The 23,333-nt window shown below is 44.0% G+C and overlaps 1 protein-coding gene and 1 long non-coding RNA gene across 2 annotated transcripts in view; both read right to left on the bottom strand.

Moving 5' to 3' along the window:
• The window catches only part of LOC132382804 (uncharacterized), a 100,915-nt gene that overhangs the window by 43,342 nt on the left and 34,240 nt on the right, over positions 1-23,333 (bottom strand). The gene's annotated exons all lie outside the window — the stretch shown is intronic.
• On the bottom strand, positions 4,908-9,735 carry LOC132383184 (uncharacterized). Its single transcript, XR_009508566.1, has 2 exons — positions 9,528-9,735; positions 4,908-6,330 (listed from the first exon to the last, which is right to left on the bottom strand). It is a non-coding gene; the product is annotated as an uncharacterized LOC132383184 (long non-coding RNA).

The following is a 23,333-nucleotide window of genomic DNA, read 5'->3' as shown; positions in this document are numbered from 1 at the left end:
ACACTGACCGGTGTCTCTCAGTCCCTCTCTCCCGGGGGGAGATCTGTACACTGACCAGTCTCTCACTCTCAGGGAGAGATGTGTACGTTATGTCAGTCCTCTTCTCTCTCAGTGCAAGTCTGTAAGCTGACTTCACAAACAAGAGAAAATCTGCGGATGCTGGAAATCCAAGCAAAACACACAAAAGGCTGGAGGAACTCAGCAAGCCAGACAGCATCTATGGAAAAGAGTTCAGTCAATGTTTCGGGACCAGAGCCTTTAGCAGGACTGGAGAGAAAAAAAATTATGAGTCTGAGTTCGAAGGTGGGGGGGCGGGGAGAGACACAAAGTGAAAGATGAAACTGGGAGGGGGGGTGAAGTTAAGAGCTCAGAAGATGATTGGGGGAGAGAGGTGCAGGGCTGGAGAAGGGGGATCTAATAGGAGAGGACAGATGGCCAAGGAAGAAAGAAAAGGGGGAGGGGCACCAGAGGAGGGGTGGGGGGGAGTGGGAGTGGTCATTACCGGAAGTTCAAAAAATCGATGTTCATGCCATCAGGTTGGAAGCTACCCAGGCAAGATATAAGGTGTTGCTCCTCCAACCTGAGTGTGGCCTCATTATGACAGTAGAGGATTGACATGTCGGAATGGGAATGGAAAGTGGAATCAAAATGGGCAATCCAGTTTTTCCTGGCGGATGAAGCTTAGGTTCCCAGCGAAGTGATCTCCCAATCTACCTCAGGTCTCACCAATATACAGGCTACGCCGGGAGCACCAGATATAGTAGATGACACCAATGCCTGTTGCTTGTTAAAATGCCATCCCCTTCACTCAGTTCCTCCTCCTTTGCTGCTTCTGCTCCCAGGATGAGGCTCTTCATTCCCGGACAAAGGAGATGTCCTCATTCCTCAAAAATAATAGGGGCTTCCCTTCCTCCACCATCAATGCTGCTTTCAACTGCATGTGTTCCACCTTGCGCATGTCTGCCCTCAACCTATCCTCTCACCACTCCACCAGGGATGGGGTTCCTCTTGTCCTCACCCGTCACCCCATCAGCCTCCAAGTCCAGTATGTAATTCTCCAAGCCTTCTGCCACCTCCACTGAGATCCCACTACAAAGTACATCTTTCCCTCCCCTGCACTTTCTGCAGGGATCGCTCCCTACACAACTCCCTTGTCCATTCATCCCTTGCCACTTACCTCCCTCCTGGCAAGTGGAACAAGTGCTACACCTGCCTCTATACCTACCCTCACTACTATTCAGGGCCCCAAAGTCCTTCCAGGTGAGGTGATACTTCAGCTGTGAGGCTGTTGGGGTCATCTACTGCATCCAATGAACCCAGTGTGGCCTTCTGTATGTGGGTGGGACCCAATGTAGACTGGGAGACCACTTTGCTGAGCACCTATGCTCTGTCTATTAGGGTGATGGGCCAGGCTGCTAGGTTTCAGGAACACTGATTGAATGTTCTCCTAGGACCCTCCGTTCCACAAAACAAACCAAAGTGATGAGTTCAGGAAGATCCCTTGGTTGTCATGACAAAGTGAGCTGAAAGGCCTGTGTCCATGCTATTCGACTGTCCCAATAAAAGAAACATCCTCCACAGATAAACACTTTATCTAAACCCCACAGGATCCTTTGCTTTGCCAAATTGATTCTTATTATTCAAAACTCAAGCAGAATGAAGCTGGTCCATCTCACGTTCTGGTGGCTGTTGGGGAGAAACACCCGTCAACCATTCCCCATTGTGGATGGTAGATACAATTTTATCTTTGTCTACTTCTCACTCCTCTTCCTGCTCTGGCTTTCCCTCCCCCTCCCCCACTCTCACTCTTTCCCTTCACTAATGCATGGACCCGCCTGAGGGCCGAACAGCAGATTTCCTTGAGAAAGCCGCTCTCCCTCCCACTCCCCATCCATCTCCCTCTGATTCTCCCCTCCCCCATCCCCCTCTCACTCTTTTTGTTAAACTTTTGCTCTGACAGTGCAGTGATGGAGAGGGAGGAGAGGAGCTGGAATTTTAATGTTATTGGTGAAGGAGCTGACGGGTCTGAATGCCCAGAGCCGCTGTGGAGGTTGGGGGCTGGTGACAGGGTGAAGGGTGAGTGAAGCATTGCCACGTGGGGGCAGGAAATAAGAGAGACTCAGACACTCTGGTCAACAGGAAATTAAGCTGAAAACTGACAATGGGACTCTGGATATCTCGTGCAAGATATACAAACAAGCAGGAAGAAAGAAGCTGGAAGAGAAAGACGCAGAAAAATACGGAAACAGATGTTACACAACGAGCAGACTGATGTGAGACCGGAGAGGTCAAAAGCGAGGCAGGAACAAAGAGGAGCACTGGCAAAGATCCATACATAGAGAGAGAGAGAGAGGAAGAGAATCCAAGTGAGAAATACAGGTTGAAACTCTCTGGTCCAGTGGTCTGTGGTCTGGCAGCTCCTGTGGTCCAGCATGTTTTGAATCTACACAATAGATCTTCAATTTCTTTATTTTCTTTTAGAGAAGCTGCACGATAACAGACTGTTCCACTCAATGAGTCCGCACTGCCTAATTAAATGACTAACCCGTACATTTTTAGACCATGGAAGCATCCGGAGGGAACCGACGCTGGCATGGGGAGAATGTGGAAACACCTCACAGGCAGCAGTGGGAATTGAACCCAGTCGCTGGCGCTTTAGATCATTAAGCTACACCATCTATACTAATTTATTCTAACAAAGATCTAATTAATATCTAAAATACTAGGATTTGTATTAATCTGAAGCTAATTTGTCTATTTTGCAATCTCAGCCATTAACGTTCCGAACTGAATGTTACTGACTAATGGAAACTTTGATTTGCTGATAGCTCTCACTGGTGTTCCACAGGCAGCAATGCTGGGATCTCCTGTTGTTTTTTATATTTATAAATGACTTGGATGAAACTGTAGATGGGTGAGTCCGTGAGTCTTCAGATGACCCAAGGAATAGTGGAGTTGTGGACCACATGAAGGGCTGTAAAAGGACACAGCGGGATATAGGTCAGTTATAGATATGGTTGGGGAAATGGCAGATGGAGGTAAATTTGAACAAGTGTGAGGCGTTAAATGATGGAAGGTCAAAATAAGGAGAAAGCATACAGTAAACAATAGGGTCCTTAACAACACTGGTGTACAAATGGATCTTGGGATCTCTGTCCAAACTTCCCTGAGAGTGGCCAAACAAGTCCACAGAGTGGTGAAGAAGGCGAATGTCATGCTTACCTTCATTGGTCAGACATTGGGTATAAGTGTACGAAAATCACAATGTAGCTATATAAAACTTTGGTTAGACTATATTTGGATTATAGTGCACTGTTCTGGTCGCCCCATTATGGGAAGGAAGTGGAGGCTTTGTAAAGGGAACAGAAGATGTTTACCAGGATCACACACAAAATGCTGGTGGAACACAACAGGTCAGGCAGCATCTATAGGAAAAAGTACAGTCAACGCTTCGGGCCGAGACCCTTCATCAGGACTAATGGAAAGATGAGATAGTGAGAGATTTGAAGGGAGAAGGGAGAGGAACATGGGATGGGAGGCCTAGGGAGAAAGAAGGGGGGAGGGGAGCACTAGAGGGAGATGGAGAGCAGGCAAGGAGTGTTTGTAAGAGGGATAGAGAGGGAAGAAAGAGAGAAGAAAAGGGGAAAATAATAAATAGATAGATAGATAAGGGATGGGGTAAGAAGGGGAGGGGTCATTAACGGAAGTTAGAGAAATCAATGTTCATGCCATCAGGTTGGAGGCTATCCTGCTGGTATATAAGGTGTTGTTCCTCCAACCCAAGTGTGGCTTCATCTTGACAGAATCTTTGATGCCGTGTCCAATCAAGAACCTATCAATCTCCGCTTTAAATACACCCAATGACCTGGCCTCCACAACTGCCTGTGGCAACAAATTCCACAAATTCACCACCCTCTGGCTAAAGAAATTTCTCCACATCTCTGTTTTGAATGTACACCCCTCTATCCTGAGGCTGTGCCTTCTTGTCCTATACTCTCCCACCATGGGAAACATCCTTTTCACATCTACTCTGTCTAGCCCTCTCAACATTCAAAAGGTTTCAATGAGATCCTCCCTCATCCTTCTAAATACCAGCGCGTACAGACCCAGAGCCATCAAACATTTCTCATATGATAAGCCTTTCATTGCTGGAATCATCCTTGTGAACCTCCTCTGGACCCTCTCCAATGCCAGCACATCTTTTCTAAGATGAGGAGCCCACAATACTCAAAGTGAGGGCTCGCTACTGCCTTATAAAGCCTCAGCATCACATTCCTGCTCCTGTATTCTGGACCTCTTGAAATGCACACTAACATTGCACTTACCTTCCTCATCACTCAGTCAACCTGCAAGTTAACCTTCAGGATGTTCTGCACAAAGACTCCCAAGTCCTTTTGCATCTCAAATATTTGGATGTTCTCCGCATTCAAAATATACTCCACACATTTAATTCTACTACCAAAATGTATGACCTTGTATTTTCCAACATTATATTTCATTTGCCACCTTCTTGCCCATTCTCCTAATCTAAGTCCTCCTGCATCCTACCTGTTTCCCCAACACTACCTACCCCTCCACCAATCTTCGTATCATCTGCAAACTTGGCAAAAAAGCCATCTATTTCATCTACAGCATTATATATAATTGTCAGTCTTTGTTACTTGTAGTTTTTCTTGAATTATATTGCACTTCTTTATTTTCCTGCATATGCCTACAAGAAAACAAATTTCAAGGTAGTATATGGTGACATGCATGTACTTTGATAATAAATTTAATTTGAACACTGAAATATCAGAACTTGAAGGAATTACACTGATTCACAGGATGGACCTGATATGACAGCTGGCTGCTTCAGTGAGGATAGCAGTGGTTGGCAGCCACTCATGACATCCAATAAAGACCAAAGGTTCAAAGGTTAATTTTATTATCAAAGTATAAATGTAGGATATAACTCTGAGATTTGACTTCTACAGATAACAATTAAAACACAGAAAACCATAGAAGGAGTTGAAAGAAAGACATCAATCACCCCATGCACAAAAAGAAAAAAACAAGAACTCCCAAACCCTAAATCCTTGCAACCAATTCTTCTCTCGCACATAAAATATCAGAACACCCAAACCCCAGCCTGTGAATCGGCGAGAACACAAAGGGGACATAGAACTAAAAGAGGCCAGTATGAACTACAGACAATCCATGAATCTTAGAACTTAGATAACATCTCCAAGTGCATCAGGACCCAGCGGCCTCTCCGAAGGTAGTGAATTAAATCAGTGGCCTTTCTGAAGGTAGCAACACAAACTAGTAGCCCCTCTGAGGGCAGTGACACTGACCATCAGTCTCTTCGAGAACCAATGAAGTGAAGACACATATCACTGGAGATGGAACCTTTGAAAGGAGAAAGATTGTTTCTCATCAGCCTCCTGGACCAGAAAAGACTGATAAATGGTCGAGTCACCTTATATCATCATCCAACGAACAAGCCCAGTGAATCCAGCTACAGTGTAGCTGCTACACTGTTACCATAAGACACAGACTATGATGTCCATATCTGTGAAAGAATAATAATATGAATAATAATTCATTGAAAGTAGCATTATAGATTGATAGGGTTGTACAGATATTTTTTGGCACATTTGCCTTCATACATTAAAGTATTGAGTACAAGAGATGGGATGTTATGTTGAAGTTGTATAAGATATTGTTTGCCAAATTTGGAGTATTGTGTGCATTGGATGGTAGGGATATGGAGGGCTATGGTTCTGGTGCAGGTCGATGGGAGTGGGCAGTTTAAATGGTTAGGCATGGACTAGATGTACTGAAGGACCTGTTTCTGTGTTGTACTCTTCTATGACTTTTTAATTCCATGCCACTAAGTTGCAAATCATTACAATGGGATACCTCTATTGAACCAGTATTAGATTACATATCACCGGCACACATTGAGAAATTTGTTGTTTTGTGGCAGCAGTACAAAAATTCACATTCCAATAAGAGATATCTATAAAATATATAAATAAGTAGTGCAAAGGGAGCAAAAGACATAGTGAGCTGGTGCGCATTTGTTCAATGTCCAGAAATCTCATGACGGAGGAGAAGAAGCAATGTTCCCAAAACATTGAGTGTGTGTCTTCAGGCTCCTGTACCTCCTCCTTGAAGGCATGTCCATGTGATGGGAGTCCTTAATGATGGATGCCACCTTTTTGAAGCATCACTTTTTGAAGATGTCCTCAACGTTGGGAAGCTAGTGCGCATGATAGAGGATTCTGTACACTGATGGCTCCTCAGTGATTGAGGGAGGAGTCCGAATGGCTGGATGGGCTGTTGTTTCTGAAATGAAGTATTAGCATCATGAAGCATAACTCCTGATTCGTCTGTATAAGCAAAACTTAAAGCCCCAATTGAAGCCTTTAAGATGGTATAAGAAAGATCAGCTAACACCCGCACAGATTCTCTATGCTCTTCACAACTACGGAAATTTATGGAGGCAAAGGGAATCTCACAGCTGTCGGAACCCCAGTCAAGGTTGGCCAGCAAGTACAATTAATAGAAGTTATACAATCGTCACTTCAAAATGAGCACAGTGGAAAGTTGTGGAAATGCATTTGCAGACAAAATTGCAGAAAGGATAAAAGGGCAGTACAGGAATGGGTAAAAGAAGTCCAAGAAATAAAAGACGTACTGAGAATGGTGCCATATGGGAGGTTGGTCAAGAAGTGGATGGTGTCTACATGGACTTTAGCAAGGCAATTGACAAGGTCCCACGTGGCAGGTTGGTCAGGAAGGTTCAGTCACAGCATTCAAGAAGAGGAAGAAAATTCGATTAGACATTGTGGAAGAAGCTAGAGTGGTAGTAGATGGTTGCCTTTCCGACTGGAGGCCTGTGACTAGTGGAGTGCCGCAGGGACTGGTACTGGGTCCATTGTTGTTTGTCATCTATATTAATGATCCAGATGATAATGTGGTTAACTGGATCAGCAAATATGTGGATGACACCAAGATTGGGGGTGTAGTGGACCCCAAGGAAGGCTATCAGAGCTTGCAGTAAGATTTGGACCAGCTGGAAAATGGGCTGAACAATGTCAGATGGAATTTAATCAGTCAAGTGCAATGAGTTGTACATCAGTTAAGACCAACCAGGATAGATTTAATATCGTGAGCGACAGGGCACTGAGGAGTGCGGTGGATCAAAGAGATCTGGGGGTACAGGTCCATAGCTTATTGAAAGTGGTGTCATAGGTTGATAGGGTCATAAAGAATGCTTCTGTCATATTTGCCTTCATAAGTCAAAAGTATTGAGTACAGGATATAGGGTGTTATGTTGAAGTTATGTAAGACGTGAGTGAGGCCTAATTTGGAGTATTGTGTGCAGTTTTAGTCAACCACCTACTGGAAAGGTGTAAATAAGGTTAAAAGAGTAACAAGAAAGTTTACAAGGATGCTACCAGGACTAGGGGATCCAAGTTGCAATGAAAGATTGAATAGGTTAGGATGTTATTCCTTGAAACGTAGAAGGTTGAGAGATTATGTAAAGTAATACAAAATTATGATGGGGATAGGTAGGGTAAATGCAAGCATGCTTTTTCCACTGGGGGTTGGTGGGACTAGATTAAGGGTGAATGGTAAAAAGTTGAAGGGATCTGAGGGGAAATTTCTTCACTCAGAGGGTCATGAGAACGTGGAATGAGCTGCCAGCCCAAGGGGCGCATGCGAGCTCGATTTCAATGCTTCACTGAAGTTTTGATAGGCACATGGATGGTAGGGGTATGGAGAACTATGGTCCCGATGCAGGTCGATGGGAGTAGTCAGCTTAAATGGTTTGCCACAGACTAGATGGGCAGAAGAACCTGTTTCTGTGCTGTAATTTTCTATGACTATGACTCAAATTCATGAAGCGAAGTTAACAGTTGAAGTTTTGGAAACAAATTTGAAATCCTTATCACTGATGAACATATGATATTTGAGAAATACAAACTCAGTACTCTAATAAAGAAAAATGTTTCTGGATGGAGAATGGTGGGAGGTTAAACTGTTGTGGAATCTGGAGATATGGCACTAGTTATACACCAGTAACTCCAGCTACATTGCCTCCTATCTGGCAGAGCAGATAAACTCCCAAGGACACACTGAAATGGACATGATAATCAACAGATTCTTCCAGTGGTCAGGGCACAACTGTGACAAATGTTTGAAAGATGCATGACATGCCAGAAGAATAATGTTGGATCAATGAAAAAAGTCACCACAATTAAGATCTCCTGCTCCATCTGGTCCATTTTTACACTCCCAAGTGAACTACATTACTTTCTGAAAGTGTCAAGGATACTCAGACATAATATGACAGTGGACAAGTTTTCATGATTGCTGGAAGCTATTCCAATGACTAAAGCCAGTGTGACACACAAATAGCCAATGTTCTGAACAAGGAGAGGGATGAGGAGGAGAGGGGAAATGGCAATGTGGAGGAGAGGAGGGATGAGGGGGAAATGGGAGGGTGAGGGGTGTGGAGAATGGGTGAGTGGGAAGAATGCTGGGAGGAGAGCAGCAGAGAGGCAGAATGGGTGAGAGGAAGAGGGGTTGTGAGGACGGAATGAGAGTTGGGGATAAGAGGGAAATGGGAAAGTATGGGGTAGGGGTAGAGGAGGTAGGAGAGAAAGGGGGGAGGAGAGATGGGAGAGGATGGGAAGCAGAGGGGAGCAGAAACAGGGAGGGAAGAGGAGGTGAGAGGATGTTGGAGGAGGAGTGGCATTGAGGAGACAGGTGTGGGGAGGGGGGGGACAGGGCCAAAGGGACTTGAGAGACCTACCTATTTAAGTCTAGCTAACCATAGGGCAATTTACAATGACCAGTGACCCTATTAACTATAAATATTTGGACTGTGGGAGGAAACCAGAGCACCTGGAGGAAACCCACACATTCACGGGGAGAACACAGAAACTCCTTACAGGAAGCGGTGGATATTGAACCCAGTCACCTGTACTGTAAAACATTGTGCTAACCACTATGCCACCCCAAGTTCTACCTATATGGTCTTGCAGGACAATTAAAATATATTTTAACCTTTCTGTGTAGTAATAGCAAATTTCCCTGCAAGGATATTTATCCCTGACAGGTTCCAGGGTAATACATTCCTCTCGTACAGGTTGCCTCTACCCGAGAAGAGAACCACAAAAAATATGTATTTCCATTTATGGGCAACCATTTTAATCCCCGTTCCCATCGTTGGTCCATGGCTTCCTCTACTGCCACAATGAGGCCGATCTCAAGTTGGAGAAGCACCACTATCTGGGTATTCTCCAACCAAATGGCATGAACATTTCCAACTTCGAGGAAAATTTTCCCCTTCTTCTTCCCTCTGGCCTCTTACCTCTCCCCTCCTGCTTCACTTCCCTTTGAGACCCCTTCTCCTATCCTTTATCCCATGGTCTACTTTCCACTCACATCAGATTCCTTCCTCTAGTTTACAGCCTTTTACCTTTCCCAACATCGCCTCCCTGCTTCTCACTTCATCCTCCTCCCCCACATACCTGGTTTCACCCATCACCTTCTAGCTTGTCCTCCTTCCCCTGTGCCCTCCTTTCCCCTTCCTTTCCAGTCCCGATAAAGGGTCTCGGCAAACGATAACCGTCTGTTCATTTACATCGACGCTGCCTGCCTTCTGTGTATACTGCATTGTATTGCTACTATCCGTTACCGCCCGTCCGGTGCTGGATGGTTGATACGCGGTAAATCGTATTCCCCTTCTGTTACTGGCTAAGGGTAGAGATGGGGCGGGGTTTCGTAACACCCTGCTCGTCTAATGGTCAGAACATATGTCGTTCATGTTGAATCACAGGCTCTGGCGTAACCTACATGATTGACGGACGCTTTCGTTTGACCGGCAGGTGTACCAGCCAATGATAGGAGGGTGCAGAGGAGGTTCTGGACTGTGAATAGCTAAGTGAAAAGGACCGTCTTGCTCCGCCTCTCCTATACCGCCGTTCTCTCACCAGGACAAGACTGAGTGAGTTGCTGCTGTCGGTGTTGGCTTGCCTTAGAGTTAAAAAGAACGGACGTAGGTTAACGCCTCAGTGGGTTATCCCGGGCAGCGGTTGTTTGTGAGGGCTGTTGAAGCTGTGATAGAGTAGGACTACAACTCTCAGATGGCCCCGCGGCACCACATCGTGACCTCCTTCGCATGCCGGGAGTTGTAGTTCGGGTTGCGAGCGGCCATCTTGTGTGACGGTTGGCGCAAGGCCCTCCCAAGATTATTGTAGTTCAATATGGAGGGCTGGCGGATGTTACCCAAAGTATGCAGGATGCAGCAGCTGTAAAGTGCAATATGTGCCTTGCAAAGGAAAGGGGAGCCGCACCCGCCATTTTTTCCGGCGTCATTTTCACTGGGGTGGGAGAGAATGAGGCAATATCGTATATCTTCCCTAGTTTTGTAACCACTATGGGGTTGCAGTGCCTGAGAGAACAGTGCTACATCATCCCCATTTCTGGAATCAGTGCAGGAACTGGGGGAGGAGTGAGTGAGAGAAAACTACAGGCCACATTGCCTCCCAGTTCTAGGAGCATTGCAAAGTTACTGTGTGGTTGGAGTAAGTCGAGGGAATTTAGTGTTGCATTTTCACCATTTCAGGGATCATTTCAGTTAGTACCCCGTTTCCTTATGATTGAAGCCTTCCATTCCTGGCAATATCCCTGCGAATCCAACCCTGCGAGAAAGAATGAGTGCATTCACCCTATACGTGTTCCATCATGATTTTCTAAAACCACCCATACTCATACTCAGAATCAGGTTTAATATCACTGGCATGTGTTGTGAAATTTGTTGTCTTTGTGGCAGCTGTACAATGCAATACATAATGGGGGAGAAAACTGAATTGTTGTAAGTACTTCTACAACTCGGTCCTTCAGCTCCCATCAACATCCTTGTAAATCTTTTCTGCACTCTTTCCAGTTCTGTAACACAGTATAGCAACCCAAACTGAACATAATAATCCAAGTCCTGAAGAAGAATCTGGCCTGAAACGTCGACTGACTGCTTACTCCTTTCCATACATGCTGCCTGGCCCGCTGAGTTCCTCCAGCATTTTGTATTTTGCTTTGGATTTCTGTCACTGCAGATTTTCTTCTCTTTGTGACCGTAATCAAAGCATAGCCTCACCACTGTCCTGTACAACCGCACCTTCAACTCCCAAAATTTATACTCATTGCCCTGATTGATGAAAGCCAATGTCCAAAAACCTTCTTCACTACCTGTGATTACATTTTAGTGAACTGTGTATTTGTCAGACATCCCACCTTGCAAAAACTCATTTCAGGGTGGTAGCACCATCATCCTTGCCCCCTGCAACCACATATTCATCCTCCCCCGGTCGACCAAGGGTGCGTGTAAACAGAACATTTGATTATGAAAGAACACAACAATTTATTTGATCACATATTGAAACTATATTCCTTGTTGAGTATTTTGTTGGCAGTCTCGATGCGAATAGCTAAATGCTAATGCAAATAGGTTTTCTATTTCTTTTGCAAACTTTCCTTGTACTGTGATATGGCTTGCTTCGCAGATTTGAGCATTTTGCCGAAAGTCTCAACCTCATAAAATATGTACTTATCATGGAGTCGTTTTTTTTTATTCTATTACAACTTTAAGCAAGACAACAGGGAGTTTGGCCTCATCATGTAGGACACCAATAGAGTAGCTCCTTAGCAGCTTGCTAGCTAGTTTAAATAATGTTAGCTATGCTAATGAATGAATGACACCTGTTAAACTCACCTCAACATGTCTTTTACAGTCATTTAACCCACCATGAACAATAGAAAAGTCACTGTTGCAAACAGTGCAGCGAGCAACACTGTCATTATTTTGACCGCTATTAGGCAGGGGTACACTTTAGTGTAGTCTGGGGTGAAGTACATTTTATATTTTCTTTTTTTGGAACACTCTACCATGGCGCTGCAGGACACTAAACTACAGACAATGAAAGAGGGAGAGAGGGGTCAACTGTAAAGCCTGCCCACAGAAAATACTGATAGGTCTACTTAGTGCAAAGGGAGACCGATCAGGGTGCTCTCTCTGTCTCGCTCTCACCCACTGGCTCTTGTTATGTACCAGCAGCAATAGATCACAAATGGAGTCTGGTTTTGATGTTAAAACCATTATCTTTATTAGTATCTACTTCAAATATAAAAGATGAAACAACATAAACAGAAGTTACAGTGTTATGCGTACATACTTGTATATATATAGCTCCCAAACTATTAAGCTTGGGAAACAATGTGTAAACCCTTAAGATAGTAAAGTAGAAAAGTTCAGTGATCCAAGTGAGTGAGGGGAGAGAATTGTAAATCCACACAAAAATGTAGAGAGAAGGCAATTATGAGGAATTCCACAGATTCCACACTGGGTAAACAAAATAACAGTCGTCGAAGATCTTATCCGTCGAGTCTTTGCAAAAACCACTTAGAAATATCACCAAGTGACAGTCACAGGAATATCATCTTCAAGTGGTTACCACATAACACGCTGATTCCAGGTAAAGGCCAACAAAAGTGATACCACAGGATACTCCAACAAATCCACACATATGGATTCTATGAAGTGACAGTCACACATCCATTCTGCACTGCGTGCCGATGATCAACCCAATCTTTTGGGCATTTGGAGAGTTCCAAACAATACCAGTGACAAAGCTGAAGTTCCAACAGCCTGTCTCTCCCTCTCTCTCCTTACTGAGCAGCAGCAGTTGGCCGCAGCTTGTTATACTGACATCATAGTCCCGCCTCATCCAAGCGTCTCTTAAGGTGACAGTCCACAGTGAACGAAACCTGTGGTCTCGTAACACTCTCAAAAACATTGATTTCTGGGATATTGTATATAATTTGAGGGCTTCAGGGAGCCGCTATCAATATGTGGGAGACTTCCGGAACTTCCAGGAGAGGGGGATGTCTGATTTGTACACCTCGGTCCCTCTCTTCCACAGCACTGTGAAGACTGTACTTGGATTTGACCTTGCACTGATATGAATTAAAGTCCATCTACCATTCCTCGCCTCACATACCCAGGATGATCGAGATTGCCACTGTAATTTTTGATCCTTCTTCACTGTCCACGATACAACTAGTTAGAATGTTACTCACGCTCCTCAGTCTCTCTGTTTCACAATGGTGTGGGATGGGACCAGGTCCTTGGAGTTGGGAATTTGAGGAGGTGCTCTGATTGAGGTTGGACAGGATGTGGAGCAAGCGGAGGATGAGGGAATGGAACAGGAGGAATGGGGGCATTTTGTCCTGAGACTGTTGCTCAAAGCCCCTCTCCCCCCCCCAAACCCGTTCTTTGTGTAATATATAAAAAAATCTTGCCCCTTCTCCTTTGAACTTATCCCTCCCACCTTAAATGTATTTCCTGTGGTATTAGGCATTTTAACACTGGGAAAATGCCTGTTGTAACTATGCCTCTGTATACAGTTGAGTCTATTATAGAGATGGTGCCAAACACTAAGCTGCTAAACAAGATAAGAAACCATGGTATTATAGGAAAGATACCAGTGTGGACAACAGATTAGTTGACTAGCAGACATCTATGAGTGGGGATAAAGGGGGCCTTTTCTATTTGCTTGCTAGTAATTAATGGTGTTCAATATGTCCCTATTGAACAGAGATGATGAGGAAATTCTTTAGCCAGAAAGGTGAATCTGTGGAATTCGCAGAAGGTTGATGGGTTCCTGTTTATCAGGGGTGCCAAATGTTACAGAGTGAAGGCAGGAAAGGGAAAATAAATTAGCCATGATCAAATACTGGTGCAGACTTGAAGAAGCAAAAGGACTAATTCTCCTCATGTGGTTGATGTAGATTGCTGAGCAGTGGCCTGATAAAGGTTTAAAAATTCAAAGTGTAACACTACACTGAAGCAGGACTCTTGGCCCAACCCGTGCATGTCAACTCAGCTGTCATGGACTTTATCTGGAAATGCACAGAGGACTGTGTGTCTCGCAAGACGATCCGGGTATTCCCTAACCGGAAGCCTTGGGTGACTCATGAGGTCCAGTCCCTTTTGAAGGCTAGAGCTGCGGCTTTTAGGTCCAGAGATACCAGTCGCTACATGGAATCCAAGTGTGAACTCTGGAAAGCCATTAAGGGCGCCAAGACGCAATATCGAGCCAAGTTAGAAGCCCAAGCTAACCAGGGGGATGCCAGTAGACTATGGCAGGGTCTCAATGAGATCACTGGGCACAAAGAAAAGGCTGGGAATATCAATAACTGTAGCACTTCTCTTCCTGAAGAACTTAACGTCTTCTACGTAAGATTCGAACAGAAGAGGAGCGTCCCGCCCCCTCTGGATGAGCCGGACCTGGTGGCATCAAGATTCATCGTCACCGAGGAAGATGGTAGAAGAGCCTTCCTGAAGATAAATCCAAGGAAAGCAATTGGCCCAGATGGCATCCTGGGACGGGTTCTCTGGGCCTGTGCAAGCGAGCTAGCTGGAGTGTTTGCTGACATCTTCAACTGCTCCCTGCTTCAGTCTAAGATCCCCTCGTGTTTTAAAGGCAACGGTAATCCCGTTGCCGAAGAAAAGCAAGGTAGCATGCCTGAATGACTACTGACCTGTAGCTGTAACATCAATTGCTATGAAGTGCTTTGAGCGATTGGTTATGGCACACATCAACCATAACCTACCGGTCAACCTCAACGCTTTGCAATTTGCCTACCGGAGCAACAGGTCAACGGCAGATGCCATCTCTCTGGCACTACATTCTTCCTTAGAACACCTGAAGAATAAATATGTAAGGCTCTTTTTCATCAACTACAACGCTGCCTTTAATACCATCACTCCAAATAACTGATTCCTATGCTCCGGAACCTGGGTCTTAGCACTCAGATCTGCAGCTGGATCTTCAACTTCCTCACAGACAGGACCCAGGCTGTAAAGATAGGGGACAAGCTCTCCTCTACAATCACTCTGAGCACCGGTGCCCCACCTGTGTACTCAGCCCCCTGCTGTACTCACTGTACACCCATGATTGTGTAGCCAAGTTTCCATCAAACTCAATATATAAGTTTGCTGATGACACCACAATTGTAGGCTGCATCTTGGGTAATGATAAGCCTGAGTACAGAGAGGAAATTAAGAACCTGGTGGCATGGTGTGAAGACAATAATCTATCCCTCAATGTCAGCAAAACCAAGGAATTGGTTGTTGACTTCAGAAGGAGTAGCGGACCGCAGGATCCCATCTACATCGGTGCACAGGTGGAACAGGTCAAAAGCTTTAAGTTCCTTGGGGTGAATATCACAAATGACCTGACTTGGTCTAACCAAGCAGAGTCTACTGCCAAGAAGGCCCACCAGCGCCTTTACTTCCTGAGAAAGCTGAAGAAATTTGGTCTGTCCCCTAAAACCCTCACTAATTTTTTTAATTTTTATTTTTAATGCACCGTAGAAAGCATTCTTCTAGGGTGCATCACAACCTGGTATGGAAGCTGTCCTGTTCAAGACCGGAAGAAGCTGCAGAAGATCGTGAACATAGCCCAGCACATCACACAAACCAACCTTCCATCCTTGGACTCTCTTTACACCATATGCTGTTGGAGCAGTGCTGCCAGGATAATCAAGGATAAGTCCCAACCAGCCACACACTTTTTGTCCCTCTTCTCTCCGGGAGAAGGTTCAGGAGCACAAAGATTCGTACGGCCAGATTTGGGAACAGCTTCTTTCCAACTGTGATATGACTGCTGAATAGATCCAGACCCGGATCTGGGCCGTACCTTCCAATATCTGGACCTGACTTGCACTACCGTACTTTCCCTTTTTTATTTTCTAATTATGATTTATAATTTAAATTTTTATTATATTTACTTCGATTTGTACTTCAGGGAGCGCGAAGCGCAGAAACAAATATCACTGTGATGATTGTACGCTCTAGTATCAATTGTTTGCTGACAATAAAGTATTTGTAGATCACCTAAACTAGTTCCATCTGTCTGCATTTGATCCATCCCCTCTGAGACATTGAATTGCCTTGAACGTACATCACAGACAGTAAGGACATACAGGCTGAAAGGCCCTTTTTCACCCGCTATATGACTCTATGACTAAACCTTTCCTATTGCTGTACAGATCCAAATGTCTATTACATTTTTTTAAATACAGGACCACTAAGGAAGTAGTGTTGGGTCTTTAAAAGAACATTAAGGTGTATAAGTACCCAGAGCTTGACAGGATATACATCTGCTTATTGGTAGAGGCAGGCGCTGAGATTGCTGGGGACTTCACTAACATCTTTGTGTCTTCGCTAACCACAAGTGAGCTCCCTGAGGATTAATGAGAAGCTGTTGTTCTATTATTCAAGAAGGGGAACAGATAATTCTGGAAACTATGGACTCACATCAGTGGTAGGGAAATTACTGGTGAAAGTTACTATTAAGCTATTCTTTACTATTCAAGCCATTAATATAGATGCTCCAAAACTTGGGCCTCTCCACCTCCCTCTGCAACTGGATCCTTGACTTCCTCATCAGGAGACCAGTCCATGCAAATCAAAAATAACATATCATTCTCTCTGACAATAAACATTTGTGCACCTCAAGGATGTGTGCTTAGCTCACTTTTCTACTTTCTACAGCCAGAACTGTGTGGCCAGGCACAGTTCAAAGAACAACTATGAACTTAGTGCAAATGCAAGTATTGTCAGAACTTCAGATGGTGACAAGAAGGCATACAGGAGTGAGACAGATCAGCTGGTTGAGTGGTGTCGCGGCAACAACCTTGCACTCAACGCCAGTAACACCAAGAAATTGATTGTGGACTTCAGGAAGAGTAGTTGTGGGAGCACACACTAGTTTTCATTGAGGGATCAGAAATGGAAAGGGTGGGCAGTTTTAAGTTCATGGGTGTCAATATCGCTGAAGACCAGTTCTGAGCCCAGCATATTGATGCAATTACAAAGAAGGGGCAGCAGCGGTTATATTTCATTAGGAGTTTGAGGAGAGTTGGTATTTGTGTCAACAAAGACACAAATTTCTGCAGAAGTACTATGGGAGCATTCTAACTGGTTGCATCACCATCTGGGAAGGAAAAGCACTGCAAAAGATCAGAAAAAGCTGCAGAACATTGCAAATGCAGCCAGATCCATCGTGGACACTAGCATCCCCAGCAGTTAGGACACCTTAAAAAGGCGATGGCACAAACAGGTGGCATCCATCATTAAGGACCCCCATCACTCAGGGCATACCCGCTTCTCATTACTACCTTCAAGGAGGAGGTAAATGAAAGCTGAAGACACACACTCAGTGTTTCAGGAACAGCATCTTCCCCCACTGTCATCATATTTCTGAATGGTCAATGAACTCATTTATTTTATATATACTTACTGTAATTCACATTTTTATCTTGCAATGTACTGCTGCCACAAAACAAATTTCACAACAGTTGCCAGTGATATTAAACTTGATTCTAATTCTGAAATGACATTCAACAACAGACGCAGCACCAATCCCTGCAGAATGCCATTAGACACAGGTGTCCAGTTAGAGAGACCACCATCTTGTACCAGTCTCTGCCTTCTCTCACAAAGTCAATGTTTAATCCAATTTACTATATGATCCTGAATGCTAAGCAACTTAATTTTCTGGACCAGCCTCCCCTGTGGGACTTTATCAAAGGCCGAGCTAAAATCCACGTAAACAGCGTCCACTATTTTCCTTCCCCCACAAAAAAATTCTGTGTAATTGGTTAGATATGACCTACCACACACAAATCTATATTGACCATCTCTAATCATCCCTGTCTAATGAATATTTATAAGGCATAAGAGCAGAATTAGGCCATTCAGCCCTTCGAGTCTGCTCCACTATTTCATCATGGCTGATCCACTTTCCCTCTCAATGCCATTCACCTACCTTCTCCCTGCAACCTTTCATGCCCTGACTGATCAAGAACCTATTAAGTTCCACCTTAAATACATCCAATGACTAGGTCTCTACAGCTATCTGTGGCAATGAATTCCACAGATTTACTGGCTAAAGAAATTCTTCTTCATCTCCATTCTAAATGGACGTCCCTCTATTCTGAAACTGTGCCCTCTGGTCCTAGACTTAATCAGTATATTTACATCTATCCACACCTTTCAACATTCAATAGGTTTCAATGAGATTCCTTACCCACTTTCTTTTAAATTCCAGCAAGTCAGGCCCAGATCCTTATATGATAAGCCTGAGCTTCCCAGAATTATTCTTGTGAATCTCCTTTGAAACCTCTCCAATGTTAGCACGTCTTTTTTAAATATAGGGCCCAAAACTGTTCACAATACTTAAAGTGAGCCCTCATTTGTGCCTTATAAAGTCTGAGTATTACATCCTTGCTTTTACATTTGGAACACCATTAGTCACCAGCAGCAATCTAGAAAAGGCTCCCTTTATTCACACTCTTTGCCTTCCACCAATCAGCCAATCCCCTATCCTCTAATTAGTATCTATCCTGTAGCAACATGGGCCCTTATCTTGTAAGCAGGCCCATGTGCTTCACCTCGTCAAAGGCCTTCTGAAAATCGAAGTACACAACACCCACCTATTCTCCTTTGTCTATCCTGCTTGTTATTTCCTGAAAGAATTCCAACAGATTTGTCAGGCAAGATTTTCCCTTAAGGAAACCATGACTTTTGCCTATTTTATCATGTGCCTCCAAGTACCACATCCTTAACAATCAACTCCAACATCTTCCCGACCACTGAGGTCAGGCTTACTGGCCTATAATTTATTTTCTTCTGCCCTATCAGGTTCCCAAGCACTTTCTCCCTAGTAATAGCAATTACACTTACTTTTGCCCCCTGATACTCTCAAAGCTTTGGCATACCTCTAGTGTCTTTTACCGTGAAAATGGATGCAAAATACTTAATTCGTTCATCAGTCATTTACAGTATGGGAGTCCCAGTCAACATGTGGAAATCACAGCCTTATTTTTCTAGCAGCTGTCTGCTATTTCTCTACAAATTTGCTCCTCTGAACCCCACTGCCTATAATGTAAACCTATTAACTTCATCATCCCTTTCTAAATCTTCAGTTCCACCCATATTTCCTCAGTAGACAAACACACCAGCCTGTCCTGTCTGAGCACTACATCATAATTCCAAGTAATTGTCCATGTTCTAAGCTCATCTGCCTTACCTACAAAACTGTAGGAAATGCTCCAGGTGCAGTTTCACTAACATCTTGTAATAACAGCACTGTAGTGTTCATACTCCTCAGCTGACAGGTTTATTTTCGTGCTATGTGGTTTTGTGAAAAGAAAGAGCTGCTGATGAGTATCGGGACTGATTTGTGATGTGGGGAGTCGGGGAAGGGGGGTGTCTGGCTGCAGCTGGTTCCCACAGAGTGCCTTGTCCCAAATCCTCTGCCTGTCCCATGTGTGGAAGAAAGGTTTGAAGTTGACTCCAAACCCTTTGAATATGAGGAGAGGGTGAGAGTAGTGATCCTGTGGAGAATGCAGTTATTCCCTGTGATGCACCGACGTGGATGCCAGCAGCTGTACAGAACCAGCTAGGTTCACCAAGTCCTTCTGGGCTCTGTCCTCTGCACATGGTACCATCCATCCCTTCAGAAGCAGAATCAAGTTATCACCGGCATGTGACATGAAATTTGTTAACTTAGCAGCGACAGTTCAGCACACTACATAATCTAGCAGAGAGAGAAAAATAAGCAATAGATAAAATTAAAAAAAGACAAGTAAATAATTACAATTATTGAATAGATTTTTTTAAAAATGCAAAAACAGAAATATTGTATATTAAAAAGAAAAGTGAGGTAGTGTCCAAAGATACAATGTTCATTTAGGAATCAGATGGCAGAGGTGAAGAAGCTGTTCCTGAATCGCTCAGGGTGTTCCTTCAGATTTCTGTACCTCCTACCCGATGCTAACAATGAGAAAAGGGCATGCCCTTAGTGCTGGAGCTCCTTAATAATGGATGCTGCCTTTCTGAGACACCGCTCCCTAAAGGTGTCCTGTGTACTTTGTAGGCTACTGTCCAAGATGGAGCTGGCTAGATTTACAACCATCTGCAGCAGCCCCTCCATAGCAGACAGTGATACAGCCTGTCAGAATGCTCTCCACAGTACAATTATAGAAGTGTTCGGTGTATTTGTTGACATGCCAGATCTCTTCAAACTCCTAATAAAATATAGCTGCTGTCTTGCCTTCTTTATAATTACATCGATATGTTGGGACCAGGTTAGACCCTCAGAGATCTTGACGGTATTGGTTATACGTCACCCCTCACCTTATATCCGGTGTGGGCATCAAGTATTCCAGGGTCAAGGACAGAGCACACACGTTTTTTTTTTGATGCACCATGGAAAGCTTCCTACCTGGATCGGTCATTACTTGGTAGGGTAACTGTTCTATCCCAGACAGCAAAAAACTGCAGAGAGTTTTGCACATCACTCAAAAATTCACAGTTCAAAGTAAATTTATTATCAAAGTACATATATACTACCCTGAGATTTATTTTGCTGTGTGCATTCACAGAAGAGAGAAATACACTGGAATGTTGTGGATAGTGTAGAGGATTGTCTAAGATTGCAGAGAGACATTGATAGGATGCAGAAGTGGGCTGAGAAGTAGCAGATGCAGTTCAACCCAGAGAAGTGTGAGGTGGTACACTTTGGAAGGACAAACTCTAAGGCAGAGTACAAAGTAAATGGCAGGATACCTGGAAGTGTGGAGGAGCAGAGGGATCTGGGGGTTCATGTCCACAGATCCCTGAAAGTTGCTTACAGGTAGATAGGGTAGTTAAAGCTTATGGGGTGTCAGACACAATGGACAACCAATTGTTTCTCTATCCATGATCACCTTTTTAAATACAATGAAATGCATCACTAACTCACACCTCATCTTCCTGTGCTTCAGCAAAAGCAGCCCATCCAGTGTCTCATTGTAACTCAAGCCCACCAGTCTCTGCCACATCCTTGCGAATGTTTTCTGCAAGCTCTCCAGCCGAATTGCATTGTTCCTGGACATCGATAACATAACATCCCCACTCCTGTACTCACTGGCCTGACTAATGAAGGCATGAGAAGTCAAGCACTTTCTTTACCACCTTGTCCACCTAAGTTATCACTTTTAGAAATTCTTTCCTGCAATCCTGCAATAGATTGCAACAATCTCCAGGGCACTCCCATTTACTGTCAAGTCTTTTGCCCTCATTTAATTCTACCTGACATTTCTTTGCCTATTTTTATAGTTGATGTATGTCCTATTGTAACTTGGATGACCTACTTCACTAACAGGGTACCATCAATTTTGGTGTCAACTGCAAACTCAGTAATTACATCCCATATAATCTCATCCAGATTGTCAATATATTTGACAAATGAAGTACATGGCACCTTCCCCAGTAGAACCACTGGTCACAGGCCTTCAAGCTAAAGGAGTAATTTGAAGATAAACAGGAGCCACAGAGGGAGGAAAGTGGAGCTGTGAGAGTTTACCAAGATAGGAGGAGGTTACAGATCAGGAGGGGATGAGGACCAAGGAGGATGTGATCCCAAGGATGAGAATGGGAAACCTGGGACATGGAGCTGGTGCAGCAAGACACTGACAGGTACTCATTGTTCCCAGGATGGCAAGCAGGAAGGGAAGAGAACAATGAAGAAGCAGTCATGCTCATCATACTCCACCAGTCTGTGGCCTCATCCACATGGCAATGGCAGAGAGCAAGGAGCAAACTGGATGGAAAGATCCAGCTGCTGTCTTCTCTATCTCTCCACATAAACCTGTGCACCACAAGAGAAGCCCATTATATAACCTCTCAATCTTCAAAAACACAGCAAGTACAGACCAACCCCCACCAGTTCAGACCCTACCTCACCTCCAACCCTAGGCCCAGTGTGCTCCCCCTCTGTGGGCCACTGAAATGATGTCAGTGACATCACACACAAACAGCCCTGTGATGTGGCATCATGTAACATGACATCCTGTCTATAGTCTGGGAAGTGGGGCAGACTGAACTGTCAATCTGACAGCCACTGCAAGCAGTCACTGCACACAAGAGCTTAACAGGGACTTTGGTGTCAAATATGCAGCAGGAAAAGAAAAACAGAATTAAGCACCAGTACAGAAAGGGTGATCATTCCAACCATCCATGTCCTAAAAGAGAGAATAATTGAAAAAAAGTTGAAAGAATATATAATTCAGTAAGGATGAAACCCTTTAACTAATTAGTTGTAAATGATTAAAAGATCAAAAATAAAACTAGGCACCAGAAATTTGAAACTAAACCAGAGAATGCTGGATACTCTCAGCAGCTCAGGAAGCACCTATGAGAAGAGAAAGGGAGTAAACATTGCAGGTCAGAATTTAGAAAGGGAGGGAAAAGCAAGTTCATGTTAATTTACTGAAAATAATGACGGAGAGATTCATGGGATGAAATGAATATTAGTATCAAGCCAAGTGGAACAGGTTAATAGGGACAGAGAGATGGTGAATACAATTATCATAATTACCTGATTTATCTGTTTTTAATATCAGAGATATATTGATTCCCACTTTCACAGTACTTTACTGTGCTATAACAGGCAATTGGGCCCATCACTTCTATAACAACCAGTGGGAACCCATGCATATTAATCCCTTTTTCCAGCACGTGGCCTGTAGCCTGGGTAATTCAAGTGTTTGATGGGACATTTATTTATTTATTTACTGCCATACAGTGCAGAAATCCCCTTCCAGCTCTCCGAGCTGTGCTGCCCAAAAGCCCTCCATTTTTAACCCTAGCCTAACCACAGGACAATTTACAATGTCTAATTAACCTACCAACTGGTATATCTTTCAACAGTGGGAAGAAACAGGAGCACCTGAAGGAAACCTATGTGGTCACGGAGAGTGCTTACAAACTTCCTAAAGGCAGCGGTGGAAATTGAACCAGGTTTGCTGGTACTATAAAGTGTGCTAACCACTACATTACCGTGCCACCCCAAATGCTCATATTACTCAAATACCATTCATAACTCTGCTTGCACTGTGTTGTAAGACTGTGTCCTCCAAGTATTTACCACTTTCTACACCTAAGTCATAGTGGAATGCTGCAGGGATCAGTGCTGGGTACATTGTTGTCAGTCATCTATATCAATGATCTGGATGATAATGTGGTAAAATGGTTCAAAAAATTTGAGGACGGCACCAAGATAGGGGGTGTAGTGTATAGTGAAGAAAACTGTCAATGCTTGCAGTGGGATCTGGAGCAGCTTGAAAAAAATGGGATGAAAAATGACAGATGGAATTTACTGCAGACAAATGTGACACTTTGGGAGGACAAAATGAAGTAGGGCTTACATGGTGAATGGTAAAGCACT

This window comes from Hypanus sabinus, chromosome 29, assembly GCF_030144855.1.
Source record: "Hypanus sabinus isolate sHypSab1 chromosome 29, sHypSab1.hap1, whole genome shotgun sequence".
Classification (NCBI taxonomy): domain Eukaryota; kingdom Metazoa; phylum Chordata; class Chondrichthyes; order Myliobatiformes; family Dasyatidae; genus Hypanus; species Hypanus sabinus.
This window is presented reverse-complemented; position numbering and strand designations above follow the sequence as displayed.